Consider the following 25,762-nt stretch of genomic DNA (forward strand, 5'->3'; position numbering starts at 1 on the left):
ATGCCCCCCTGGAATGTAGCTGAATATGTGGAGGAGATCGAAAATATTATTGAAGGGTCAAATGTTATAATTTCCCATATCTTGAGGGAGGGCAATAGCTTAGCAGATCACCTAGCTAACTATGCTATGGACAATGGGAATATCGAAGCTCATGGATTTTCACAGCTAGATTTACAAGGTCGAAGGATTGTAAATTCTGATAAATCACAATGTCCATATTTGAGGGTGAAGGTTGCCAAGAATTAGGGGTGATGAAAAAGGAAAGCAGTAGAAAGAAAGGAGATCATAGGCAATGCTCTAATCAAGTCCTTAAGGAGGAGATCATAGTAAACTGGTTTTTGACTAACTTCGAGTTCTATTTTGCAGAAAAAATTACGATAACCACGCCTCATCATGTGATCAAACTTCTTTGGGTGGTGCTAGCAATTTATGCTCACTCCTAGGAAAGGAAATCACTAGTGTGCACAAGCATGATATGGCAAGAAGATGAAGCAAATTGGTATGTAAGTCCCAAAGGATACGACCAAGGCATACACCTAACCAATTGGTCAGTGTACTCTATACATGCCATATCAAAAGAAGACACACAGCTGGAGATTGCGCGACAACTAAGACCACTAGTATCTCATAAATATGCTAGTGATGCTCTATTATGGCCCCAGGTGTGCACGCTAATGGAATAATAGATACACTTCAATTTACATGTGTTGAAGAAAAGTCACAAGTGTAAGGCAAATGAGCATGTAGGCAAGGTACAAAAACTTCTGGGTGCGAGTGCGTACAAGGTGCTGGTATGGCTCTATACTATATATATATACAACAGGGAAGACATACTGATCGAGGTTTATTGAGCTCGCCACTTATAATGCTGTACCAAAAATATGAGAATACCAAGCGACCCCAAATTTTGCACCCAAGTCATATTCAACATTACGGACCTACCTCAACTTCCGGAATCGGAATCCGACCCCGATATCAAAAAGTCCACTACCGGTCAAAATTTCCAAAAATTTAACTTTAGCCATTTCATGCCTAAATCAGCTACAGACCTCCAAAACACAATCTGAACATGCCCCTAAGTACAAAATCACCCAACGGAGCTAACAGAACCGACGGAACTCCATTTCGTAGTTATCTTCACACGGTTCCGACTACGGTCAAAATCCTAAGACTTAAGCTTTCGTTTAGGGACTAAGAGTCCCATAATACTCCGAAACCAAAAGCAAAACCTCCCGGCAAGTCACATAAGCAGAAAAAGATACGGGGGAAGCAGTTAATAGTGGATCGGGGCTATTACTCTCAAAATGACCGGCCGGGTCGTTACATCCTCCCCCTCTTAAAATAATCGTTCGTCCTTGAACGAGCATAGGGACATACCTGGAGTGGTGAAAAGATGAGGATAACAGCTGCGCTTATCGTGCTCGGTCTCCCAAGTCGCCTCCTCTACCGGCTGACCCCTCCATTGAACCTTCACTGAAGCAATGTTCTTTGGCCTCAACTTTCGAACCTGCCTGTCCAAAATAGCCAATGGCTCCTCATCATAAGATAGATCCTTGTCTAACTGGACTAAGCTGAAATCCAACACGTGATATGGATCACCGTGATACTTCCAGAGCATAGAAATGTGGAATACTGGATGAACTCCTGCTAGACTGGGAGGTAAGGCAAGCTCATAAGGAACCTCCCCAACTCGCCGCAACACCTCAAATAGACCAATGAACCGTGGGCTCAACTTTCCCTTATTTTCGAACCTCATAACGCCATTCATAGGCAAAACCTGGAGCAAGACCCGCTCTCCAACCATGAATGCCACATCGCGAACCTTCCGATCAGCATAACTCTTCTGTCTAGACTTGGCTGTGCGAAGTCTATCCTAAATCACCTTAACCTTTTCCAAGGAATCCTGAACCAAGTCTGTACCCAATAATCTAGCCTTGCCCGGCTCGAACCAACCCACTAGAGACCGACATCGCCTACCATACAGAGCCTCATACAGTGCCATCTGAATGTTGGACTGATAACTGTTATTATAGGCAAACTCCGCAAGTGGCAAGAACTGATCCCAAGAACCTCCTGTCACGACCCAACTAGAGAGTTATGACTAGCACTTAGGCCATACTTGCCGAGCACCAACGTACATTTTATCTAACCTTCCTTATTATCTTTAAGGGCCGACAAGATCAATATAAATGGTAGATATGGATCATGAACATCCAACAATGAAAGATAATGTCATGAACATACATAACATGGGATGACAAGACTGTCAAGAAACTATATATAAGGTACGAGCTACCATGAGTCGACACCTGTCTATGAGCCTCTAAAGGAACATAAGTTCTACAACATTGCCGGAACAGGGCCCCGACATACCCATAATGTCTATAAAAAAAGGCATACCAAGACCACGGCAAGTCCGGAGAAGGGATCTCGCCAATAACCGCTGAACTGGACAGCCTACTTTGGTGGGGGAGCTACGTCTACCCGTCTATCAGGACCTACAACCCGACATGCAGCATCCACAAATAAAAGGGACGTCAGTACGAATAAAGTACTGAGTATGTAAGGCAGGAAAGCATAAGTAAGAACAGTAATGTAAACAGGGATAGGGAATATACAACCTGTGAAATCTGGGTACCTCTGAGGGCTACTGACATGAAACACATGATATATACATATATATACATAAACTTTTAAAACATATGCCTTTGTGGGCATCACCATCATCATATCGTACCCCGCCGTAATAGGCTCGGTAAAACGTACCCGACCATCATAGGGCTCGGTAAAATCGTACCCGGCCACGTGGAGCTCGGTAAAACCCAACTGATCAGTGGTTGCACAATAGGTGCCATACCCGGCCGACTATAGCATGGCTCGGTAGAGTAAAATAGATACATATATATATGATGCATGCTGGACTCATTGGAATCACATTTTGAACCTTTCGGAGTGACGTAAGGTCGGTATCCTTCGTACACGTTATTAGGATTAAATCTTCATCAAGAATCTTATAAAAATCAGGAACTACAAACAACATTGATAATATAAGAATAAGATAAGTAACATCAATATCAATCGTTTCATAAGAAGGGCAGCAATGTAAGTACTGCTAGCTTCTAAGAGTAGAGTATCTTCGGCACTAGAATTACTTTAGAAGACTTGAAATCACCTAGGGTTGATATTAAAAACTTGAAGGAATATTTACAGAACATAAAACACTTAAAACAACCTCCCACACGAGCTGGAACAACACAAAAATCAGCAACAACAAGAAGAACAAGAAACTTACTAGCGCCACGGGATTCCCGACACTTGATTTGTGTTGTTTGCCCTTTGTTTGGGTCTTGGATCATGAGAGAACCTTGAGAGAGTGTTTTTAGGGTTCTAAGGTCTGAATATACTGAAAAATAATGACTTAAAACGGGGTTGAGGTATCTTATATATATCCATATGTCTTAAACCGCCTATGTGGGCCCCATAGAGAGCTGCTTGGTGCACTGTCACGAAAATGTGAATATCTCTCTATTCCGAGATCGTATCGATGAACGGTTTAATGCGTTGGAAATTAGACTCATAGATATTCAATTAGATAGGTAGATCACCCCATAATTCCAAGTATATTGGGAGAAACATGTAGTAACATTTGACCTAAAGTTTAAGTAAAATTATAAACGTAAGTTGCGACAACTTTTATCGACTTTGTTTCATAACTCGCTTGACTTCAAGACTTATGATACGGATATTATATGATTCAAATACATTAAAACATGACCTCTTGGGAAAATTAATCACCTCCAGTGTTACCCGAAAATACGGGTTACAACATCCTTGATTCGTTTAACTTCTAATACTTGTTAACCACTCTTATACACCATTGTATCGTTTAAGACCAATAGGATTAACTTCTTATCATCTAAAAGATAATCTCTTCTTGGATTTACGTTGACTAACTTACGGCGTGATCTAAGGTACACGAATTTGGGTTGTAACACCCTCTCCCCCTTAGGAACATTCGTCCTCGAATGTAAGGGTTTATGGGGTGTCTAACTCATCGTGGATTCCGACGGAAATTTCCGGCTGAGCTTCCCCTATAAAATGGACACTAGCCAAACTTGCAAGTAGTTAAACCCAACCTATGGCCTTACAAGACTATACAAAGCATTATGGATATGTACATTATCTGCATATCACCATTTTGTATTAAAAAAAAGTATTCACAAGCTATTGCTTACCTCATAGAGCCGTTCCACCTTATAATGCGTCCTTATTTCCCCCGGCATCCTCGTTATCTTCACTCTGGAATAGGTAAGGGTATTTAGACTTCATCTCCTCTTCTGCTTCCCATGTCATTTCTTCTATATTCTTGTTCCTCCATAATACTTTGACGGAAGCTACATCCTTTATTCTCAGCGGACTTGTCGATCTAATATAGCCACTGGCACTTCATCATATGATAGATCCTCTGTAACTTGTACATCTTTGATAGGGACGACCCGAGAAGGGTCTCCAATACATTTCCTCAACATAGATACATGGAATACCGGGTGTACAAATTCCAATTCGGATGGCAATTCTAACTCATAAGCAACCTGTCCAATTCGTCGAAGAATTTTGTACGGCCCAATATACCGCGGACTCAACTTACCCTTCTTCCCAAAACGCATAACACCCTTCATCGGCGAGATCTTCAGGAAAACCCAATCACCAACCTCAAATTCCAGATCACGACGTCGGACATCGAAATAAGACTTTTGCCTGCTTTATGCCGTCCTCAGTCGCTCTTGTATCACTTTCACCTTCTCAATGGCTTGGTGAATCAAATCTTGCCCATATAATTCTGTCTCACTGACTTCGAACCAAACAACTGGTGATCTACATCTCCTCACGTACAGTGCCTCATACGGGGCCATTTTAATACTAGAATGGTAGCTATTATTGTAGGCGAATTCTATAAGTGCCAGATGGTCATCCCAATTCCCCTTGAAATATAGAACATATGCTCGTAGCATATCTTCAAGCGTCTGAATGGTACGTTCAGCCTGTCCGTCAGTCTGCGGATGGAATGCAGTGCTGAGATTTACTTGTGTGCCTAAACCCTTCTGAAAAGACCTCCAAAATTTAGCCGTAAATTGAGCTCCTCGGTCTGATATAATAGATACCGGCACACCATGAAGCCTAACAATCTCCTTGATATACAACTTCGCATAATCTTCAACCGTGTAAGTTGTCTTAACTGGCAGAAAATGGGCAGATTTTGTAAGTCGATGAACTATCACCCAGATGGAGTCAAACTTATGATAAGAGCGAGGTAATCCAATAATGAAGTCCATATTAATCACCTCCCATTTCCAGGTCAGAATCTCTATATTCTGAATCAATCCACTGGGTTTCTGATGCTCGATCTTTACTTGTTGACAATTAGGACACTGAGCTACAAATTCTGCAATAGACTCCTTCATGTTATCCCACAAATACTGCTCCTTAACGTCATGATACATCTTTGTCGAGCTGGGATGGATAGAATATCGGGACTGATGAATCTCAATCATAATCTTCTCTCGCAACCCTGCCACACTAGGCACACATAATCGGCCCTGGTATCTCAGTGTCCCATCTCCTCTGATCTTGAAAGCTGTAATCTTACACTGCTGAATTCCCTCTCTCAATCTTACTAAGGTAGGATCTTCATATTGCCGTGCTTTTACCTCGGCTACCAAAGATGATTCTGCTGTATTCTGTACAGTAACACCTCCGTCATCAGAGTCCAACAATCTGATTCTCATATTGGCCAGCTGATGAAGCTCTTTGGTCAACCCTTGTCTACCTGCCTCAATATGTATTAAGCTTCCCATTGACTTACGGCTTAGAGCGTCTTCCACAACATTGGCTTTACCGGGATGGTACAATATCTCGACGTCGTAGTTTTTTAGTAATTCAAGCCTCCTACGCTACCTCAAATTCAACTCCTTCTTCTTGAATATGTATTGTAAACTCTTGTGATCTGTATAGATGTCAACATGGACGCCGTATAAGTAGTGTCGCCATATCTTCAAAGCATATATTACTGTACCCAATTCCAAATCATGAGTCGGGTAATTCTTTTCATGCTTCTTTAATTGTCTTGATGCATAAGCAATCACCTTCCCACGTTGCATCAATACGCACCCCAAACCTATACCTGAGGCATCACAATATACCACATAACCTTATGTTCCTTCTGGGAGAGTGAGCACTGGCGCGGATGTCAATCGATTCTTTAGCTCCTGAAAACTATGTTCACAAGCATCAAACCACTAGAACTTGGTAGTTTTCTATGTTAACTTAGTCAATGGTGCTGATATAGAGGAAAACCCTTCTACAAACCGCCTATAATATCCTGCTAGCCCCAGGAAGCTGCGGACTTCTGACGGTGTTGTAGGTCTCGGCCAATTCTTCAGTGCATTGATCTTCTAAGTGTCGACACTAATACCCTCATCAGATATCATATGGCCAAGGAATGCTACTGAGTTCAGCAAGAATTCACATTTAGAGAGCTTAGAATATAACTTATGATCCTGAAGGGTCTAGGCATAAGCCTGAATACGGGAAATATCCATGCCCTCTACCAAGGAGGCTGTTGTGCACTCATTTATCATATGTGGTCCCAACCCGTTCACGAACAGGTGCACCCTATCACTCATCTCGGCCACCATATGGGGAGTATACCTTGCTAAAGAATCAAATTGTATACTATACTCCCGTACACTCATATTACCCTGTCGAAGGTTCAAGAACTTATCAGCTCTAGCTCGTCGTATCTCAGCTAGCAAGTAGTGACGAAGAAAGGCCTCAGAAAATTCCTTCCACACGGCTGGAGGAGCGTTCGGACCCCTAGATCTCTCCCAACTATCATACCATAAAATCGCTAAATCCCGTAACCGATATGAAGCCAACTCTACTGCCTCCGTATCACTAGCATGCATAACCTGCAATGTACAATGAACCTGATCAATAAATGTTTGCGGGTCCTCCTTGGGGTTTGATCCGGTAAACACTAGAGGGTCTAGATTAATAAAATCACGAACTCTCGCACTAACCGATTTATCAGCAGCACCAGTATTCTGCCTCTGAGCCTGAGCAGCTACCAAGCTAGTCAACAACTGCACCGCACTGCGCATATCGTGGTCTGTAGTGCCAGACGGAGGAACTGGATGTACTGGGTGCCTCCTAATATCCTCTGGAGGAGACAGAGAGGTATCAGACGGCATCTCACTCTGAGGCTCACTTTGGCCTGTTATGGCTGGAGGCACCTGAATGTTACCCTCTCCCACAGCTGTATCAAGCCGTTTACTAATCGCTTGCTTCCTAGTCGAAGGCATCGCTAAAAGAAAACAAGGTGAATATTAGATATGAACACTTACGACTCAACTCTACGCACGATCTAGATTCAGGAAGAAGGTAACAACCCTAGATGTCACGTAGCCTCCTGATTATAAATGTGGCGTGCTACACATCCATAATCAAAACTCTACTAGACACGGCTCATAGATAACCCCTAGGACAGACTTGCTCTGATACCAAGTTTGTCACAACCCAACTGGAGGGTCATGACTAGCACCCGGGCCATACTTGCCGAGCACCAACGTACATTTTATCTAACCTTCCTTATTATCTTTAAGGGCCGACAAGATCAATATAAATGGTAGACATGGATCATGAATATCCAACAATGAAAGATAATGTCATGAACATACATAACATGGGACGAAAAGACTGTCAAGAAACTATATATAAGGTACGAGCTACCATGAGTCGACACCTGTCTATGAGCCTCTAAAGGAACATAAGTTCTACAACATTGCCGGAACAGGGCCCCGACATACCCATAATGTCTATAACAAAAATGCATACCAAGACCACGGCAAGTCCGGAGAAGGGATCTCGCCAATAACCGATGAACTGGACAGCCTACTGTGGTGGGGGAGCTGCGTCTACCCGTCTATCAGGACCTGCAGCACGACATGCAGCGTCCACAAATAAAAGGGACGTCAGTACGAATAAAGTACTGAGTATGTAAGGCAGGAAAGCATAAGTAAGAACAGTAATGTAAACAGGGATAGGGAATATACAACCTGTGACATCTGGGTACCTCTGAGGGCTACTGACATGAAACACATGATACATACATATATATACATAAACTTTTAAAACATACGCCTTTGTGGGCATCACCATCATCATATCGTACCCGGCCATAATAGGCTCGGTAAAATGTACCCGGCCATCATAGGGCTCGGTAGAATCGTACCCGGCCACGTGGAGCTCGATAAAACCCAACTGATCAGTGGTTGCACAATAGGTGCCATACCCGGCTGACTATAGCGCGGCTCGGTAGAGTAAAATAGATACATATATATGATGCATGCTGGACTCATTGGAATCACATTTTGAACCTTTCGGAGTGACGTAAGGTCGGTATCCTTCGTACACGTTATTAGGATTAAATCTTCATCAAGAATCTTATAAGAATCAGGAACTACCAACAACATTGATAATATAAGAATAAGAGAAGTAACATCAATATCAATCGTTTCATAAGAAGGGCAGCAATGTAAGTACTGCTAGCTTCTAAGAGTAGAGTATCTTTGGGAGCTCGTTCATAACATTATGTACATTCGGAGTCGTGCAAAAGAATGAAGGGGATATCCTCACATACCTTGTATATACTGCCCAACCTCAAGCTATGCAAATGTCACGACTCCTTAGTCTACAATAAGAGAAATGACACTATCATTATCGTTTAAGCGTCGTAACTATTATGTATCGACCACAACCTATTTTACGATGAAACGGACAACACCTCCCCTATTTATATGACTTCACACAAGTCAATACAATCACCAAACAGCCCAAACAACATCATTAATAATCATATTGAGCCTCACAAAACAGTCCACCAACCAACAACATTACTACCAAGCCTTTCGATATATATTTCACAAGTTCTAGCTTCAACGACTTAGCCGCAACTTGGATAATCTTAAATATATATATAGAGTAAGAGGTTCCTTACCTTTAAACAGAAATAAAAACTCCAATTTGACCTTAATTTTCCACGAAATGTCTCTCCAATTCTGCCACAAGAACAAGGAAGCGAAACTAGCAATCAATTCGGGTTTTTCGGCACTAGAATTACTTTAGAAGACTTGAAATCACCTAGGGTTGATATTAAAAACTTGAAGGAGTATTTACAGAACATAAAACACTTAAAACAACCTCCCACACGAGCTGGAACAACACAAAAATCAGCAACAACAAGAAGAACAAGAAACTTACTAGCGCCACGGGATTCCCGACACTTGATTTGTGTTGTTTGTCCTTTGTTTGGGTCTTGGATCATGAGAGAACCTTGAGAGAGTGTTTTTAGGGTTCTAAGGTCTGAATATACTGAAAAATAATGACTTAAAACGGGGTTGAGGTATCTTATATATATCCATATGTCTTAAACCGCCTATGTGGGCCCCATAGAGAGCTGCTTGGCGCACTATCACAAAAACGCAAATATCTCTCTATTCCGAGATCGTATTGATGAAAGGTTTAATGAGTTGGAAACTAGACTCATAGATATTCAATTGGATAGGTAGATCACCCCATAATTCCAAGTATATTGGGAGAAAAATGTAGTAACATTTGACCTAAAGTTTAAGTAAAATTATAAACGTAAGTTGCGACAACTTTTATCGACTTTGTTTCATAACTCGCTTGACTTCAAGACTTATGATACGGATATTATATGATTCAAATACATTAAAACATGACCTCTTGGGACAATTAATCACCTCTAGTGTTACCCGAAAATACGGGTTACAACATCCTTGATTCGTTTAACTTTTAATACTTGTTAACCACTCTTATACACCCTTGTATCGTTTAAGACCAATAGGATTAACTTCTTATCATCTCAAAGATAATCTCTTCTTGGATTTACGTCGACTAACTTACGGCGTGATCTAAGGTACGCGAATTTGGGTTGTAACACCTCCAAACTCCATCACACACGCACGGAGCATATCCTCTAGTATCTGAATAGTGCGCTCGGATTGTCCGTCCGTCTGAGGGTGAAATGTTGTGCTCAACTCAACCCGAGTACCTAACTCATGTTGTACGGCCCTCCAGAACCGTGATGTAAACTGCGTACCCTGGTCAGAGATGAAAGATACCGGCACGGCATGAAACCTGACAATCTCGTGGATATAAACTCGAGCCAGCTGCTTGAAAGAATAAGTAGTCATCATAGGAATGAAATGAGTTGACTTGGTCAGCCTGTCCACAATCACCCAAACTGCATCAAACTTCCGCTGAGTCCGTGGGAGTCTAAAAACAAAATCCATAGTGATCTGCTCCCATTTCTACTCCAGAATCTCTTAACTTCTGAAGCAATCTACCCGGTCATTGATGCTCATACTTCACATGCTGTAAATTTAGACACCGGGCTACATATTCCACTATGTCCTTCTTCATTCTCCTCCACCAATAATGTTTCCTCAAGTCCTGATACATCTTTGCGATGCCTGGATGAATGGAATACCGCAAACTATGAGCCTCCTAAAGAATCAACTCACGCAATCCATCTACATTGGGCACACATAGCCTGCCCTGCATCCTCAATGCCCCATCATCCCAATAGTGACCTCCTTAGTATCACTGTGCTGAACCGTGTCCTTAAGGACAAGCAGATGGGGGTCATCATATTGACGCTCCCTGATACGATCATAAAGAGAAGACTAGGAGACCACACAAGCCAAAATTCGACTCGGCTCAGAAATATCTAATCTAACAAACTGGTTGGCCAATGCCTGAACATCCAATGCCAAGGGCCTCTCTGCTGCTGGCAAGTATGCTAAGCTCCCCAAACTCTCCTCCATGCGACCAAAGGCATCGGCCACCAAATTGGCCTTCCCGGGATAGTACAGAATAATTAAATCATAATATTTAAGCAGCTCTAACCACCTCTACTGACACAAGTTGTGATCCTTCTACTTGAACAGATGCTACAAACTCCGGTGATCAATGTAGATCTCACAAGGGACACCGTACCAATAGTGAATCCAAATCTTCAAGGCATGAACAATAGATGCTAACTCAAGATCGTGGATAGGATAGTTCTTTTGATGCACCTTCAGTTGTCTGGATACGTAGGCAATCACCCTACGGTCCTGCATCAACACCGCGCTGAGACCAATGTGAAATGCATCACAACATATAGTATAAGACACCGAACCTGTAGGCAATACCAATACTGGGGATGTAGTCAAAGTTGTCTTGAGCTTTTGAAAGCTCTCCTCACACTCCTCTGTCCACCTAAATTGAGCACCCTTTTGGTTTAGCCTGGTCATAGGTGTTGCAATACATGAGAATCCCTCAACAAATCGACGGTAATACCCCGCCAAACCAAGAAAACTCCGGATCTCCATAACTGAGGACGGTCTGGGACAACTTTGCACTGCTTCCACCTTCTTTGGATCCACTTTGATCCCCTCACTCGACACTACGTGACCCAAAAATGCCACGAAATCTAACCAGAACTCACATTTTGAGAACTTTGCATATAACTTCTTTTCTCTCAAGGTCTGAAGTACAGTCCTCAGGTGCTGCTCATGATCCTCCCAACTCCGGGAGTATACCAGAATGTTATCAATAAACACAATGATGAAAGAGTGAAGATAGGGTCGAAATACATTATGCATCAAATGCATAAATACTGCTGGGCAATTGGTTAGCCCAAATGACATCACAAGGAACTCGTAATGACCATACCGAGTCCTGAAAGCAATCTTCGGGATATCTGGCTCCCGAATCTTCAACTGATGATAAACTGAATGCAACTCAATCTTGGAAAATACTCTAGCAACTTGTAACTAATCAAATAAGTCATCAATACGAGGCAAAGGATACCTGTTCTTCACTGTAACTTTGTTCAACTGGCGATAATCAATGCACATACGCATAGAACCATGATTTTTCTTCACAAACAAGACACGAGCACCCCAAGGTGACACACTGGGCTTAATGAAGCCCTTATAAAGCAATTCCTATAATTGTTCCTTCAACTCCTTCAACTCAGGAGGCGCCATACGATATAGAGGAATAGAGATAGGCTGAGTGCCCGGAAACAAATCAATACCAAAGTCAATATCTTTGTCGGGCGGCATGCCTGGAAGATCAACTTGAAATACATTAGGGAAATCCCTCACTACTGGGACTGACTCAACTGTAGGGGTATCAATACTGACATCTCTCACATAAGCTAGATACGCGTCACACCCCTTCTCAACCATTCGTTAAGCTTTAAGAAATGAAATAACTCTACTAGGAGTGTAATCTAAAGTACCCCTCCACTCTAACCACGGTAAGCCTGGCATAGCCAGCGTCACGGTCTTGGCGTGACAATCAAGAATAGCATAATGGGGCAACAACCTGTCCATGCCCAATATAATATCAAAATCTACCATACTGAGCAATAATAAATCAGCTCTGGTCTCAAAACCGCTAATAACAACCAAACACGACCGATACACACGGTCAACAACAATAGAATCTCCCACAGGTGTAGACACATAAATAGGAGAACTCATAGAATCACGGAATACGCCCAAATACACAGCAAAATAAGATGACACAAAGGAATAAGTGGAGCCTGGATCAAATAAAACTGACGCATCTCTATGACAGACCAGAACAATACCTATAATGATAGAGTCGGGAGCAACTTCCTCTGTACCAGCAGGAAGGGCATAGTATCTGGCTTGGCCTCCCCCTCTAGGGCGACCTCTACTTCCCCGACCTCCACCTCGAGCTGGCTGAGCTGGTGGAGTAGTGACTGGTGCTGTAACCATAGCCTGAGGACCTGGTAGAGCATGCAGTGCCTGAGAAGTCTGTGGAGGTGCACCCCTCCTAAGCCTGGGGCAGTCCCTCACTATATGGCGAGTGTCACCACACTCAAAACAAGCTCTCAGAGGGTGTGGCTGCTTTGGCTGGCTCGAGCCAAGTCTACTGGATTGACCACTGAAAGCACCCCGTGTAGGAGGCACACTAGATACTGGCGGTGCATAATAAGGCTCATGGGGCCTAGGAGGAGCCGGAATACCACTGGCGGCTGGAAGAGCTGAATAAACAGGGCGACTCACATAGCCCCTACCATGTCGAACTGCAGCTGGGGCACGAGAACTAGAATAAGAGCCAGTCTCTCGAGACTGTAACACCCCGGAAAATTTTGAAGTATTTCAGTGTAAAGCCCCGTAAATTTTGCAAGTGAATTGAAGGTTCGGATATTTTAGGTTGAACAATGCATCGGAAAGTAAAGGAAATTTTTTGGCAGAAAAATGCATTTCTGCGATTCATTATGCGACCGCAGAATCACTCTGCAGGCTGCATAATGGCCGCAAAAGTGAGCAGGAGAAGGGCCAGTCTGGGGGTAATTATGCGGTCGACTATGCGACCGCATAACTATTATGCGGTGCATTATGCGATCGCATAACAGTTATGCGGACCGCATAGTGATCGCATACACGGAAAGATTTTTGATCGTTTTGGTCTGTAATTATGCGACCGATATGCGGTCCGCATATCCATTATGCGGCCGCATATGTGACCGCAGAACCTATTCTAGAGCTCTATTTTTGGGTTCTTACAACCCGACCCTACTTCGTTAAATACACGTAAAGGGTCATTTTTGAGCAAATATTCTGATGTTTTAGAGAGAAGGGAGAGTGTTTTAGAGAGAGAGGAAACCCTAGGCTAATTATTCATCAAGTCTTGCTCAAATCTTGGAAGATTAACAAGGAAAACCCACAAGTTCTTCATCTAAGAGGTAAGGTTCCATACCCTAGTTTTCAGTTTCGAATTTGGGTAGAAGCTGGTTGATTAGGAGTATGATTCATGGGTATGAGATTATTATTTATACATGCATGTACCAATAAGAATTGTGGGAAGATTGTTGAGCTGAAATAAGTAAGGGTTGGGTTGTGGAATGAAGGAAATCTTGTAGAAGAAACTTGTGGTTAAATTTGCACACCTAGTGTCTGATAAATTGCTCAAATGAACTGAGACCATGAATATCTTCCTAATTATGGTTCAATTTTGTTATGTCTCAAAATAGATCTGGATTGCTAAGAATTTCAGATCATTCTAGAGTTAAGGAAGCTCGATTGAGGTATGCTGGCTAAACTTTCTCTCTTAGAATTGAATTCCATAATGTTTCCGTAAGTTTCAAAGTATGGGTTGCGTATTAAAAGGTTATGGCTTTGAGTCGTGTTTCAATGAAAGATAGTATGCCAAATTGTGTGAGAAAATCTCAATATTCTTAAGACTCTTAATTGCTCATATGTGTACCTAAAGTCTTGATTTGGAAATGCCTTATTGTTGATAATCTATAAAGATGGTTGGAAGTGAAATAAGTTAATTGGGGATATAGAGTGTGGCCAACGTGCCAAGAATTTAAGTTATGATTGTGTCTAGTAGTGCAAATGATTTGAGAAGATGTGATAAAAAATATGAAATGAGGCTCGACTCAATTGTTTAAAAATGACTTCGAAGATAGAATTACCTAAAATCTTTTGTACTCAATTCATGCACATTAGTGGTTGCTTTAACTAATGCTTTGCTTTATAAATATATCTAGCGTGATTCGAGTTCTATATACTCATGTGTTGAACCGGTACATTGTCATTGCTAGGGAAGAGCATTGTAAGAATAAATGGTGTATTGATTATTTATGATTTTCATGTATGTTTCTATTGTTGGATGGTATGCCTCATTCTTTGGGAAGAAACCATTTGTGTTTGAAGTTTCCATTTCAAATGGATTTGAAGTATATGATTTCTGAAATATCCTATATGTTGATACTTGATGGTGATCTTTGAAATTGAAAGAGGTGAAAGTGTGAAATATGAAATACGGCCATCGTGCCAGGAATAAAGGAAATATTGTCGTTGTGAATGACTGGGAATACTAATGAGAATTTATACAAGGTGAAAGATGTTGAGGTGAGTACAATTATATTTATAATATTTTTGTTTGCAAATCAAATCAAAACTATTTTTTGGAGCATCATTAGCAAAACCGAGGAAGGGTGGGTCATAAGGCCCACACTTAAAACTACACGTGCCGGTGTAGGGGTGGATTGTAATTATTTCCCTTATTTGGGATGAAATTGGAACCTTTGGAAAATTGTGATATTATTTCTCTTAATTGGGATGAAACTGGAACCTTTGTGGATTGAAAAAGTCAACCCGCATGGCATATGAGGGAAGGCGGCCTAGCTAATCGGGTGGAGATCAGATGCCATATTGCGCATATGGTGGTACTACTCTTGGTAACAACTTTCTTTCGCATCACATGTCAAACCACATTGTTCGTAGGGAGATGGCCTAGCCGAACGGGCATGATCGGACTCCGTGCTAACAAAGATGGTGGTATATCAGTGCTAATGATCTCCCAACAAAAATTGTATATGAAGTTTGTATTTTGAAAATTATTATGTTTAACTGAACATTTGGATATTGTTGATTATGACTTGCTGTTTTCATGTGTCGCCTTTTCTTATATGGGCATTCTATTTTGAAAGAGGACTTTTAGCTATGCATACTAGTGCTATTCGACAGTACTAACGTCCCTTTTGTCGGGGGAGCTGCATCTTTAATGGATGCAGGTGGTTCTACGGCAAGCAGCATTGATCAGTGATAGCAGTGCACTCTTTTCAGCTGATTTGGTAAGCCCCACTTCATTTCGGGGTCATGTATCTTTTGTTTCTCATGTACTGTGGTTTAAGGTATAGTCGGGGCCTTGTTGCTGGCATTTCCATATTACTCTTCTATTGTATTTAAAGGCTCCATAGACAGGTTGTGGGTTGTGGTTGAAGTTGGGAATTGAACTAGAAATGTTGGTATTTGGAAATCATGTTTTTCATTAATTCTATAAACTCGTAATATTTTGGAAATTATGAATGAAGCTGCTAATGAGAATGAAAAAGGAAGTTGTTAATAAAATCTTTTCAGTGAATGATTAATGGAGTACATCTCCTCTTTATTCATGGATGAGTTTGGGTAGAAGGAAATCTAATAGGCTTGCTCGGCCGGGTTCTCTCGGTTGAGCGTCGGTCGCGCTCCCTGAGTTTGGGGCGTGACAGAAATCCAACAAGGAAATCTCACAAGATCTTCACTCAAGAGGTAAGATTCAAACCCCTAGTCTTCAATTTCGTGTTTTGGATAAAAGATGGGTGATTGGGAGTATGATTTTTGGGTGTAAGAGTGTTAAGTATACATGCTTGTACCAATAAGGTTTGTAGGAAGATTATTGAGCTAAAATAAGTAAAGATTGGGTTGTGAAATGAAGGAAATCTTGTAGAAGAACCTTGTAGCCAAATTTGCACACCTAGTGTTTGATAAAATGTTCAAATGAGATGAAACCATAAATATCTTCCTAATTGGTTGCTCCTTTAAGCTGAAACGCAGTGAAAGAAATCCCACTCGACTCCGCTACGCCCATAGTATGGAGGATACGATGGCACTCCTCAAGAAATCCATGAGCATCCTCTAATGCTAGGCCACTGAAAGTAGGAGGGTGGTACTTCTTGTACCTCTCGAGCCTACGCTGATCCTCCTTAAAAACTACTGCCCTACCTTCAGGCTGAAATGGGCTACATGTGGCACCGGTATAACCTCTGGAATCTGATCGACCTGAACCCGCTGCTCTGGGGTACGGGCAGCGGGAGTCTGTGCTCCTCCCCCGGCCTGAGATGTGGCAGGAGCAAGGGGAATCAACCCTACCTGAGCTAGAGTGCTGAACATGATCATGAACTATGCAAGGGTCTCCTAAAGAGCTGGTGCAGTAGTAGTAGGCATCTCAGGTGCCTGCGATCCGACTGGAGCTACTGGTGGCTCCTCTTTGACAGCTTATGCAGGTGCTCTGACTGCACCACGTGGATGTCCTCATCCTCTACCCCAGCCCCGTCCTCTGGCGGCTCTAGCAGGGGCGCGGGTGCCTGGTCATCTTATCCGGTTGTACGTGTCCTCACCATCTGTGAGAGAATAGAAGACAGAAGTTTAGAATTTCGAAGTCAACAGTTTCGCATAACAAGGAATCAAAAGAAGTGAAAATTTTCTAACAGTTCCATAGCCTCCCGAAGATAAGTACAGACATCTCCATACCGATCCACGAGACTCTACTAAACCTGCTTGTGACTCACGACACCTATGAACCTAGAGCCCTAATACCAACTTGTCACGACCCAAATCCTCCCTCCGTGAATGTCGTGACGGCACCTAGTCTCTATAATTAGGTAAGCCTAACATTGCAGAATAATAAAATGAAAACATAAATTTAACAACTATCTGTAACAGATAATTTAACCACTGATATAAGTGTCGCTCGGCATATACAATAACCACTCTCGAATATACACAAAGTCTCCCAAAACCCGGAACACCGTAAGTCACAAGCTTCTAAGATTTGTCTAACTGTTCTTTACATCAATACTAGAAGAAGTAAAAGTGGAACAACATAAGAAGGGATAGAAGGGGACTCCGAGGTCTGCGGGCAGATGTACCTTGCAGTCTCCGGAACAGCAGCAAATGTGCAACTAAAAGCGAGGCTGGTAGAAAGTACTTGGATCTGCACACGAAAACATGTGCAGAAGAGTAGCATGAGTACACCAAAACGGTACCCAGTAAGTGCCAACCCTAACCTCGGTTGAGTAGTGACAAGGTCAGGTCAGGGCCCTACTGGTATTTAAATATAAAATACGACGGAACAAAAATATTGCAGTAAAATAAAAGACTAAAATTTAACCAGAAGGATAATAAGTACAGTACACAGAAATAACAACAGGGGATCTCCCGAGACACCGTCTCGTAGTCCCAAGCGTAAATGTGTAAGGGGATCTCCCGGAATACCATTCCGTAGTCCCAAAGTAAATATGCAGGGGGATCTCATGAAATACCGTTCTGTAGTCCCAAAGTAAATACACAGCACAAATAATGGAAATAACAGCTACAATACGAAATCCTACAGTTTAGACTAAGTACAAGTCAAGGAAGAAGCAGAAAATCCACTAAGCATGCTGCACAGAGCTCAGATAAGCATTTAAGATACGTAGACATGCTATTCTAGGCTAAACCAGATAATTACACATGCTAGTATAACTCTAAAGTGAAACAGATTATTACTCAGTGAAAAACTGAGTTTTACAATTAATAGCCTGTGTACGCACTCGTCACTTCACGTACACGACGCTCATATATAAAAATAGTACCAAATCCTAAGGGGTGTTCCCCCGCGCAAGGATAGACAAGTTACTTACCTCGAACCAAGCTCAATCACTCGATAACAATGCCTTTTCCACGAATATCTGACTCTGAATAGCCCAAATCTAGCCAAAAGCACTTGCATATCATAAATATAACTATAAGAAACTAATCTAACTAATGAAATCAAGGCTTAAGCAAGAAATTAGAAAATCGCCCCAAAAAGTCGACCCAGGCCCACGTCTCTGAATCGGGTAAAAGTTATAAAATATGAACACACATTCACTCACGAGTTCACTCGTACCAAAATTATCCAAATCCGATGTCAAAATCCCAATCAAAAACCAAAATCTTAGTTGAAGAACTTCTCCCATTTTTTTCCAAATTTTTCAACCCAAATCCAAAATTAAATAATGAAATTAATGATAGATTAGTGAGATATAACCAAAATCAAGTGTAGAATTATTACCCAATCGATGTCTCTGAAAATCCCTCAAAATCTCATCCAAATCCGAGCTCTCTAACTTAAGTTTTGATAAAAATGGCTAACCCTCGTTTTTGAAATTTATATTCTGCCCAGGTGCTCACACTACGCGATCGCGGAACATCTCATGCGATCGCGTAGAACAAAATTCCAACCGTTTACAAAACATGCTATGCGAACGCGTCATCTAACACGCGATCGCGAACCACTGATTGCTCATACCTACGCGATCGCGTCCATCCTCATGCGACCGTGAAGTATAACACTTGAACTCCACTGCTGCTTCACTTCCTCTTCGCGAGCGCGGCCTAGCCTATGTGTTCGCGATGCACAACCTGACCAACTTACGTGATCGCGTCCCCTAACTCGCGAACGCATAGGGTAAAATGCCACTAGCCCCAAACAAGCTTACGCGATCGCGTCTCCTCTTATGCGGTCGCATAAGAGAAAACCAGCAACTGAAACACCAACAAATTCTGCAATCTTTCAAGTCCAAAAACTAGTCCGTTAACCACCCGGAATCCACTCGAGACCCCCGGGACCTCAACCAAACATACCAACAAGTCCTAAAACACCATACGAACTTAGTCGAGCCTTTAAATTGCATCAAACAACACTAAAATCACGAATCACCCTCCAATTCAAACTTAAAAAAACTTGAAACTTCAAATTTTCACAACAGATGTCAAAACCTATCAAATCACGTCCGATTGACCTCAAATTTTGCACATAAGTCATATTCAACATTACGGACCTACCCCAACTTTCGGAATTGGATCCGACCCCGATATCAAAAAGTCCGCTACCGGTCAAAATTTTTAAAAATTCGACTTTCGCCATTTCAAGCCTAAATCAGCTACAGACCTCCAAAACATAATTTGGACACGCCCCTAAGTCCAAAATCACTCAACGGAGCTGACGGAACTCCATTCCGGAGTCGTCTTCACATAGTTCCGACTACGGTCAAAATCCTAAGACTTAAGCTTCCGTTTAGGGACTAAGTGTCCCAGAACACTCCGAAACCAAAAGCAAAATCTCTCGGCAAGTCACATAAGCAGAAAAAGATACGGGGGAAGCAGTTAATAGGGGATCTGGGCTATTACTCTCAAAACGACCAGCCGGGTCGTTACACCCGCACATCCATCTCAACATCCTCATCTCTGCTACCTTCATCTTTTTGACGTGGGAGTTCTTGATTGGCCAACACTCAGTCCCATATAAAAAATTATCATTATTTTTAACACATATCAAATGGAAAGTATCATCTAAAATGAAACGAACTAGTAGTTACTCCCTTTATTTTAATTTATATAATACTGGGCATTTTTATATTAGTTCGTCAAAAATGCTACATACTTACCCTTCATGAGAAATTGTTTTAGTAACACAAATACTGTTATGCTCGAAATCACAATTTTTTAAAGATTTTTATTTTTTTCTTAAATTATGTACCGATTTATATTATGTCACATAAAGTAGAACAGGAAGTACTGGCTATTCTGCCTTTCTTTTGTCCGCAGCGAAGGCAAAGGCAAAGACATTGATTTCGAAGTACAAGAGCAACAGACATATATAGGCGACAAAGACCTATATAGTAGGGCATTGTTTTTCCAAGCCAGATGGCAATGTAAGATGATTCGTTTCTTCATTGTTAGTGGGGGCTAATGGTCAGAGACCGTGCATTCCTCAGTAATCGCATGGTTGGAAAGTGATTTATAGAAAGTGTTGGGACCATTGTTTTCTTGTTAAGTTGTCTGCCCACCGCTCAACATTGAAAAATCCTACTTTCAATTTGGCCTCTGAACTTTTTTATAGTTCATAGTTATATCTTTTTGCTTTTCGTATTTGATTAAGGATAAAATAGCTTCACAATTGGACTTTGGCACAGCTTGCAACACCGGCGGAAAGGGGAAACACTTGCCACGTCTGATGTTTACATCAAAATTATACTATCAATTAACTATGACTTAATAATAAAATTGAATGTTGTTGTTACTACTCCTTCCGTTTCAATTTATATGATGTAGCTTGACTCGGTACGGAATTTAAGGAGAAAAAGAAAACTTTTAAAACTCGTGGTCTTAAAAGCTTGAGGAGTAAAAGTTTTATGGGGTCATAACATTTCTGTAGTTATAAAAGCTTCTCATTAAGGATAAAATGAGTAAAATGAAGAGTTTAAAGTTAAATTATTTTTATAATTAGAGATAATTATAGATTTTTCTTAAGTAATACATATATTTTGATTGACACCCTAAAATTCAAATATTAGGCAGTTGCATTGGTCAACACAGGGGAACACGACTTGACTCTTAGTGTGTTGTCTGGAGTGTGCTGCTTGGGTTCGATTCCGACTCCAACATTTGCTCAAATTTTTATTCGATAGTAATGCTCCTGCCACTTTTAAATCCTAGGTGCGCCTCTGATCGGAAACAACCTCTCTGTCCTTCCAGGGTAGGGGTAAGACTGCGTATATCTTGTCCTCCCCAGACCCCATTTGTGAGACTTCACTGGATTTATTGTTGTTTAATAATAATATTGAAACGAGATTAGTATATGATTAATTGCAAATATTCTTTAGTTATATGATTATTTTTGCAAGGATCGATAATAAAACATCAGAAATCTTTGTGGAATCATTTTCTTTATCGAAATATAAGTGGTTACAGGGGATCATATCCTTTAAAATTGAGGTGCAAATTTGTACTAAATATCAACTAAGGAAAATAGACAAAATTACCAAGCAACTAACTATTGAAAATAAAATAATTATACTCCCTAATGGGCCGGGTCTGTCAGAGCTCTTAATGGGTCAGACGGCGGGGTCTGAGCGGCCCAATTGACAGATATAAGCTCAAAAGACTCGTCTTTTTACTGTCACTGTTGATCAAAAGGATTGTTGATTGTACCCTTCAGAGACTTCTGAATTCTGAGAATCTGGTTTCTTTCTTCAGTAGCTCAAGTCAGTAAAGATTTTTAAAATGAAAAAAGAAAGATTTGAATAGTAAGACGGAAAAGGCGAACGAAGATCATTGCTGACAACTTTTAATTGCTCCATCACATATCTCATCTCCAACCCAACACCATCAAATGCTATTTTGGCCCAAGATTTGGTGTTTTGGTGCTCCAACCCAACATCATTTTGGTATGTGAATAATGTTATACCAAATTTGGCGTAACACTATTCATCAACACCATTAATATTTATCAATATTTTATTATTATCTTTTATTATATAATACTTTTAATTTAACATATTATAAATTTTATAATTACTTATACTTTTTATGTAATATCTTTATAATATAAATTTTACATCTTAATTTTGGTGTATAATTTTTATAAATTAATTTTCATATATATTATTTTTATATAAAATTGTACGTTAAGTTTACTATAAGTTATAATTGTATAAAAATATTTAACCATCAAAAAATAAAAAGTGCAAATCTAAAATATAATATGTTGTTAATAAATAACACAATATTCATTAAATAACATAAAAATAAATGTTTAATATAGTAGCGATTGGCATAGATTAAATTCGAAAATACATTAAATAACATAATGGGATGAAAAAAATACAACAATAAATTAGTACTCTGGTAGGTCACTTCCAGGTCTACCAATATTATTAAAATATTGAGTGTATGGGACAGAAAATTATTGTGGCTGTACTACTGAAATTGTTGACTTCTTTTATCCATTATTCGTTTTTGTTCTTGTTGAATAAAATTCACGAATATTTGGATCATCAATAAAATCTAAATTCGACAGTAAATTTTATTTTCTTCCTTAAATTCTTTTAATTTCAAAGCTCTATCTTTTATCTCCATATCTCGTTGTCTGCCTGCACTTGACTTTGCCAACAACTCAACAAGCCGATTGTTTTCTAATTTGACCATTTCATAGCCGATGAAAAACCTTCATCGATTTTTCTCTTCAATTTTATTTTCTTCACCCAAATAGGTCGTTCTGATGATATGGAATCACTTGCAAGATCCTCATTCAAATTTAGTGAAAATGATGATAAGTTAGGAGATGATACTAGAGGTAAATCAGGAGTAGGAGTCTCAGACTCCGATGATATATAAGAAGAGCCTTACTCTCGAACTTTTTTCTTCAAGCATCGACATCTTTAAACTTCTCAAAATCCTTCAACATATCCCACACATGATCAAATGTAAAACCTTTTTTGTAGTTCAAATCTTGCATAAGTAAAATTTTTGCTTATTTAATCTGTAATATTTTAAAAATAATTGAAGGAAAACTGTAAGTAAATATATACAAATAAAGTATAAGTAATTACAAAATAAATACCCGCAATATCTTTATCTGAAGTACCACTAGGATGTAAATTTTTAACTTGACGTACATGGCTATTTAATTTTCTTATATCCTTCTCAATAACTTGAATTCGAGATTGCACCGATTTTTTGCTATGGTACTCCCAACACTCATCTTTTGTATTATTATATGCTTCTTCCACTCGATTTCAAAAATGATCTCTAGATTGATGTACACCCGTTATTGGATCTTGAGAAACATATAAATAAAATTGGCATAATAGCAGATCTTCATTGATAAAGTATCATGTAGATCGAGTGGACATTTTTTGCAAGCGATTAGAGGAAAAGTGCATTATATGGTTAAAGAAAAACAAATGCCAACTTCATATGGATGGGTATGTTTGCACTTTAATATATATAGATATAACTAGAGCCAAAAATTGAGTTAATACATACTTAGATTTCATCTTGATCTCAACCGTTGGATGGATTTCATCTTAAACTCAACCTTCGGCGGGATTTCATCCTTATCTCAAATTTATCTTTAGGTAGAATATCTCTACACATTCTTCAATGTATAGAGATAAAATAAACATAATTATTGACCGGATAATATTAGGATAGATTTTATCTTGATCTTAACCATCGGATGGATTTCATCCTAATCTCAACCGTCGGCTGGATTTCATCCTTATCTCAAATTTATCTTTAGGTAAAATATCTCTACACATTCTTCAATGTGTAAAGATAAAATGGACACAATTATTGATGAAATAATAATAGGATAGATTTTATCTTGATCTCAATCGTCGGATGAATTTTATCCTAATCTAAACCGTTGGATGGATTTCATCCTTATCTCAAATTTATCTTTAGGTAAAATATTTCTATATATTCTTCAATGTGCAGACATAAAATAGACACAATTATTGACCGGATAATATTAGGATAGATTTTATCTTGATCTCAACCGTCGGCTGGATTTCATCCGTATCTCGAATTTATCTTTAGATAAAATATCTTTACACATTCTTCAATGTGTAGAGATAAAATAGACACAATTATTGATGGAATAATAATAGGATTGATTTTATCTTGATCTCAACCGTCAGATGAATTTCATCCTAATCTCAACCGTCGGATGGATTTCATCCTTATCTCAAATTTATCTTTAGGAAAAATATCTCTACACATTCTTCAATATGTAGAGATAAAATAGACATAATTATTGACTTGATAAATAATAGGATAGATTTTATCTTTATCTCAACTGTCGGATGGATTTCATCATAATCAACTGTACGGATGGATTTCATCCTTATCTCAAATTTATCTTTAGATAAAATATCTCTACACATTCTTCAATCTATAAAAATGAACATCATTTAGGAAAATAACTCAGGATTTCCAATTCTTTTCAAAATCAAATCAATTATTCTTATTTGTCTTCTGAAAATGAATTTCTATACTGGAGATTCATCTAATAATAATGATGAAAATTCCTCTTCATCATCATCATCTTTAGATTTAGATAATACTATTGCAGAAAAAAATTAAGTAATCTTGCAAAATATTCGCATGAACAACAATATGTTGTAGCATTTGCAAGAATATCAAAATAATGAAGTTTTCAGAGTTGGCTCCGTTCTAGATCATTTGGTAATCAATCGAGATCGTGAAACTGCTGATAATAATTTATTTCTCGATTATTTTTCAGATAATCCGCGTTTTAATGATGGTATGTTTCGTAGTCGATATCGGATGTTCCGAGATTTGTTCCTTTGTATTGTTATTGCAATTAAAGCTCATGATACGTACTTCGAATAATGCGCTGATGCGCTGGGTAGATTTGGATTATCTACTTTATAAAAAATTACAACGTATTTAGAATGTTGGCATACGGTTTGCCAGCGGATGCCCTGGCAAATATGTGAAAATTAGAGAGCCAGCTGCAATTGAAAGCATGAAGAGATTTTGCCGAGCTATCGTAGAGGTTTTTGACGAGTAGTATTTGAGATCACCAACAGCTAACGATATTGCAAGGATTCTTCACATCGGTGAGCAGCGTGATTTTTTAGAAATGGTAGGTAATCTAGATTGCATGTATTAGAGATGGAAAAATTATCCAACATCATGGATTGGACAATATACATTTCGTAGTGGATCCTCAATAATTATTCTTGAAGTTGTACCTGATTATGACCTTTGGATATGGCATGCATATTTTGGTATGTTCGGCACCAATAATAACATTAATATTTTAGACTCATCACATTTATTTTCTAATTTTGCTAAAGGAATTTCTCCTCCCGCCCATTATGTTATTCAAGGAAAAGAATATGATTTGGATTATTATTTAGCTGACAGTATATATCCAAAATGGTCGACTATTGTGCAAACTATTTACGAGCCACGTTCTCAAAAGAAGAGATATTTCACAATGAAATGAAGCAAGAATCATGTCGTAAACATGTTGAACGTGCCCTCGGAGTTTTACAATCTCGTTTTACAATTATTGCAGGGCCGTCACGTTTTTTGAGAAAAGAAGTCTGAAAAAAGTGCTATGTGATATATTAACTATATGTATTATACTGCTCAACCTGATAATTGAGTATGAACGTAATCTTAATGCACTAATTCAAAATGCTTGGGAAGGTCCAACTCCAACAGTAGAAATGGTAGTAGATGAAAATTACCAACTTGAATAA

At 39.6% G+C, this 25,762-nt stretch overlaps 1 pseudogene; it reads left to right on the forward strand.

The window, feature by feature from the left end:
- LOC142176590 (uncharacterized) lies at nt 1-25,762 on the forward strand (annotated as a pseudogene).

The sequence above is a fragment of the Nicotiana tabacum genome, chromosome 22 (assembly GCF_000715075.1).
Source record: "Nicotiana tabacum cultivar K326 chromosome 22, ASM71507v2, whole genome shotgun sequence".
Taxonomy (NCBI): Eukaryota; Viridiplantae; Streptophyta; class Magnoliopsida; order Solanales; family Solanaceae; genus Nicotiana; species Nicotiana tabacum.